The following is a 5,977-nucleotide window of genomic DNA, read 5'->3' on the forward strand; positions in this document are numbered from 1 at the left end:
AGGGAATGTACCAGGTGGGTCTGGAGCTGGGAAAAAGAAGTTAGAACAGGTACCAAGTGGGTCAGGACACCCTTTAATGAAGGATTACACTTTATATATATATATGGTTTAAATATCTTTACGTATATTGTATACTAGTTTGGCATTTGGCCCGGGCTTAAAACTAAGAGTAAACGTAAATGTAATTACATTTTTTCCACTCGTGTGACATTAACTTATTGAAAAATTAGTTCGATCTTTTGCAAATTCCTAAAAACTTAAGGCTCTCTGAAAAATTAAGTTACACAAAAATATTTAAAAATTGAACAAAGATTTTTTTATCTTTACTTTAGACTTACTTTTTACCTTTAAGCAAATACATGACAAACAGACTCTTATTTTTTATTTATTTATCGCATTTATTTAGATTTAGACTTTGATAATTCCTGAAATCAAACTTAGCTATAACATAAGTGTGATTAACTACATCCGTTATGAATTATAACATTTTCTTCCAAAAAGAAGAAAAAGAATTGAGTTCAGGAGACATCAATTATATATGTTGCATTTATTCTTTTGTTGAAATGTTAGTAGATGTTACTTTCATTTAAATCATAAATACATGGAAATATAACAACAACAACACATACCCAGTGAAATTTCACAAAGTGAGGTCTGAGAACGGTAGAGTGTACGTAGACCTTACCCCTACCTTGGAGGTAGAGAGATTGTTTCTGGTAGACCCTCAGCACAAGGACAAGGACTTTCTTAATATAATTAAATTTTCCTTTTGTGCTTTTCAAAAATTTATGTGACGACGAAATGATATAAATTCCTTTGGTTCGTTTAAAAGTGGAACATATTTTTTAAAATGTATATTCTGATCATTTTTTAAAACACAAAAGAAGCTTCAATGTTTCATGATTCATTTAATCATGTTTCCCTATGCTAAAGAAACACTGCACCATTTTTAAACCCCCTTCCCCTACCCCAAACAAAAAGACGATACTTAAAAAAAAAAAAAAAGGCTCCCTTTTGTTACAATTTGTTTGACATTACTATTGCTTGGAAAACTAAAAACTATGTAATATTTTAAGCACACATGCATAAAATAGGTTATTTCCTTTAATTATACACATAAGTCATAATTGAAGAATTATGAGGTTTTACAGCTTATTCACGCTAATGCGCAAAATTAAAGGAGCTGACATATTTTAAGTGGTTAACTTATATATAATGGGTACTTGAGAATACACTCAAAAAGTATTCTTAAAATTTAAACTGAAATGTCTAATAGGAACACTTTATCACGTGTTCAGGTGCTCAATTGGAACAAATCATAATTCATATGTCTAAGTAGGCGTTTGGCCATTGATTCTAAATATTTTTCACTTTATTTGAAATTTATGAAGTTGGAGTTGAAGATAGAGTTGAAAAAAAATCTGCAATAATTTTTTACCTTTTCATGTTCAGAGTTTGGTGCAACTTTTGCAACTTTTGTACTATTTTTGTGTTGCAGTTTCTAGAATTTAACTGGACTTTCATAATGTCTTAATTTTTTTTTCATAGTCCCTAAAAGTTTATAGACAGAGTTTACCAAAGATTTGACTAAAATTAAAAGTACTCACTTTTGACAAAACTGAAAAGATTAAACTGTCATGCGTATATCTAAACGACTACTTTGAACCTACCTCTAAACATAAAGGGTCAAATTTGTAATTTTCTCTATATACGTAGGTATGCCATATATAAAATGTTACTTAGGCCTCATTGGTTTGCACTTAATAGAGGTTTGAATTTAAATGGTCCATACACTGGCTCATTAACTGCATTTGTTTACATCAAGATCTAAACACATATTTGATTTGAATAGATCTTAATCATTAAGATTTTGAACAAAGTCTTAATATCAGTAAGAGGTATTTTTGTATAAATAATTTTTATCACCACCCGTTCCATAACCACAAGATCCACCCCCACCCCTCCACTCTAACCCCCTTTCACCCTAACCTCTCCCCCTCTACCACCCTCACCACCACCCCAACCCAACCCAAACCACACCACCACACCCACCCCTACCCCCACTAACATCTCTGCCCTTACAACCATCACTATTGTCGGCCACTACCACTGTTGTCAACCACCAGCCACCATCACTAACCACTTTGCCATTACAACCACCACTAGCAATCGTCACAGCTAACAACCACGATTGTTAGTCGCTACCACAGTTACCACTTAGTAATTATAATTATATCAATAGCCACCGTTGCCACCACCAGCACCGCCGCCACCTAGTATCAACCACCACCACCACTGCAGTCAATCCTTAGTACCAACCACCTCTACCATCATAACTAGCACCGTCGCCAACTACCACTAACACCATCATTAACCACCACCACCATCGCCAATTACTAACATCAACCAACTTCACCATCACAACTATCACCGCCACAACTCCACCATCACAACTATCACCACCACCTTTACTAGCCACTGACATCAACTATCACCACCACCACCACTACAAAGCATCTCCACCATCAATAACGAAATAGATGTTTCATTTTTATCAAATAATAATTTTATTTTATTAAATTTGTGTTTATTTCTTATTATTTAGTTATTTTTTATTTAAATAATATATTTATTATGTTTAAATAAATATATTAGCACATTTCGATGTTGAAAAAAACACTATCATTCAGTGTTTAGATCGAGAGACAACAACTTAACCATTCGGATGTGCATTCAGATTCATGTGTCTTAATCTTAATGAAAACAAATGAGGCCTCGAGAAAAGCATCTATTGAACTTGAGTCGCATTTTCAGTGACAGAATTGATCTTTGCAGAAAGGTTTTTTTTTTTTTTTTTTTTGAAGTGGAATAAGTACACATCATAAAATTAAAAAGCCAAGTTTGTGTTGAATGCATGAGAGATAAAACCATGTTTGGGAGTTTTTTTTTTTTTTTTTTTTTTTGTAAAAATGGAAGATGGAGAAGATGACAAGGGGTTTAACAAATGTAGAGTTTTGGGTTTAATGCTTTTGGGATATTTTTCTATTTCCACTTTTTTAGCTTTTTCATTTTTCATTCTTTTATTTTCTGAGTTCCCAGTAATATCCTTTGGAAACCGGTTTAATACGTCACTCCAGTTTGAGGAACTAGGATTGTGATTGGATGGACTCCACCCTTAAGCCTAAATCCGGATTAGTAAGGGCTCCAATTCTTCTATTTGTTCTTAGGTCAAAAGTCAAACTTTTGATTAAGTTAATGGTTAAATATGTTCAATCTAATAGTACAAGGACCAAAAAACATAATTATTCAATATCATATGTGCTAAAATACATTGGGAAAAGGTAAAAAATGCTCCTAAACTATGCGAGATTGAACAAAAATGCGCTTAAACTATGCGAGATTGAACAACAATGCTCTTAAACTATGCGAGATTGAACAAAAATGCTCTTGCCATTAATAGTTTGGTCTAAAAATTGTTACTTAATCGGGCCAAAAAGGTCCCTTTTCCTAATAAATATGTTGTTCCTTTTCTTTTTAATCACATTCTTTTCCTAATAAAAATATTATTTTTAAAGTGTTTTTTTCTTTTGAAATTGCTTTAACTAATAAAAGAGTGTGTAACTATTTTTTTTCTTCTTAAACTCGTTTTATCAATTAAAATAGAATAATCTCATGTTCTTTTTTAACTGATAATATAGGTTAAGGGAAACTATTAACGGAGGACATTTTTATTCAATTTTGCATAGTTTAAAGACATTTTCAACCCTTTTCCGTTTTTTATTTCTTAATAATCTTTTCCCTTTTGACCATATGGAAAAGGGCCTAAAATACCCTTAAACTATTAGGTTTGGTGCAAAAATACCCTGCATCCACCTTTCAGCCTCCAAATACCCCCGACGTTGACGTTTGGGCTCTAAAATGCCCTCATTTTTAACGGACTCATGTCATTTATTACGTGGCAGCCTCTCATTGGTTAACAATATAGTCAACTGATAGCCTGCCTGGCAAACTTATTTTTCTCCAAAAGTGCTTATTTTAAAAAAGAGTGAAGTGTTTGGCCAAGCTTTTGGAACAAAATAAGCACTTTTGGAGAGTTGCAGAACCAGTTTTTCAAAAGCTAAAAAAATAGTTTTTCCCCAAAAACACTTTTGAGAAAATACACTTGGAATTACTTTTTAAAAGCTTGGTCAAGGTCTAATTCCTGCTCAAAATCACTCTTTAAATTAATTGGCCAAACACAAACTGCTGCTTTAAAAAAAAAGTAATTTTTAAAATAAGCTGATTTTAGAAATTTAGCCAAACATGCTGTTAACCTCATCCAACAGAAAAAGCCCGACCTGCCCCAATTAAATCCCCATTCAACTGTAGGAAATCCCTAACAAACCAAATTGAAAAACCCTATAACCCCTTTCATTACAAAGACTTGCAGCTGCAGTTGTAATGGAATCCCAAATATGAAGCAAACCCACAATTTCAATGCATAACGAACTCATCATAAGGATCTTGTTAAAGCTTCCTGTGAAATCACTCTTGTGATTCAGTTGTGTTTCAAAATCTTGGCTTTCTTTAATCTCTAGCCCTAATTTTGCGGAGACACATCTCTTATTATCCGCTAGTAACAAGAATTACGCCCACCATGGACTTATGTTTAAGGTTAATGATCCTAACCGCTATTTCAAGCATTGTTGTGTTAACGCTTTACTTTACGATTCTGTAACCGAGTCATTAGACGTAGATTATCCGTGTAAAACTCCAAATGATTATACTTGGATTGGAGTTCTGTTAATGGATTGATTTGTCTTGTAAAAGAAGTTTACGATGATGACGAATTACATGAGTTGTTTCTGTGGAACCCATCAATTAGAAAGTATAAGAAACTGCCTAAGTATAGACTTAAAGTGAGTCGTGCTTACTCTATGGATGAAATCGAATATTTCAAAAAAAAAATTGTATATGATGAGTTACAAAATGATTATAAGGTAGTGGGTGTTTTTCCTATTCACGAAAATATACGTCGTGTTGAGGTCAAAATATATAGTCTAAAGAGTGATTCTTGGAGATGTATTAATGATTATCAAGGTATGGATTTTTCGTATAACAATAATATGTTGTGTGCTGAGGAATTAGTACCTTTAGCTCGATTAGTGGTACGTAGTCGTTAACGACAAGGGGTTGAGGTAGTTAAAATAAATGTCAGTTAAGTCCCTAGTAAGTTTTAAGTTCAAGTTTTAGTTATGTCAATTAGGTCCCTCAGATTTGTCTAGAAAAGCAGATTTTGTCCTCTGCTAATATAGTTAATTGCAGGTCCAGCTGTCCCTTATCTTGTACTAAATTCAGAGCTTGTCCAACTCTATATACCACATGTAATCCTCTCTTTATCAGCATCTATGAAAAATATCCATTAGTAGTAGCATAGAATAGTTTTATCTTCCTTGTTCATCAAGTTTATCTTGCTATCTTGTCAAAACTTAACATTTGGTATACAGAGTAGTGAATCCTTGCACTATGGTGATGGCTTCAGAATTTAAAACCATTACAGATGCTCTAGCTCGTGTTTCATTGGATCTGGACAACATTACACTAAGGCAAGATCAAATGGAAAAAGCTAGAGATAAGGCTATGGAAGAACTTAAACAATATGTGAAGGGTAACCAAAAAGGAAATGAGAAGGAGAAAAACTTGGCTCTTGAAGATTATTCTCCTACCACTGGACCCTTTGAATTCATGAAAATGAAGAACACTAAATAGTTTTCCAACTGGTAACACTACTGGTCCTCCTAATACATCTGGAGCACCTACAGCTGCAGCTACATAAAATACCTACTATCAGATACAAAATTCTTCAAATATGCTGTCAAAAGTTGGTAAGTTTGATTTTCCAAGATTTGATGGTAGTGATTTAAGATCCACAAAATAGAGCAGTTTTTCTCTTTAGACAATGTTCCAAACTCTCATAAGTTTAAATTAGTTTCTATAC

At 33.2% G+C, this 5,977-nt stretch overlaps 1 pseudogene; it reads left to right on the forward strand.

The window, feature by feature from the left end:
- Nucleotides 1-4,476: 4,476 nt before the first annotated feature.
- On the forward strand, nt 4,477-5,748 carry LOC132612746 (F-box/kelch-repeat protein At3g23880-like; annotated as a pseudogene).
- The last annotated feature ends 229 nt before the right edge of the window (nt 5,749-5,977 follow it).

This window comes from Lycium barbarum, chromosome 10, assembly GCF_019175385.1.
Source record: "Lycium barbarum isolate Lr01 chromosome 10, ASM1917538v2, whole genome shotgun sequence".
Lineage (NCBI taxonomy): Eukaryota > Viridiplantae > Streptophyta > Magnoliopsida > Solanales > Solanaceae > Lycium > Lycium barbarum.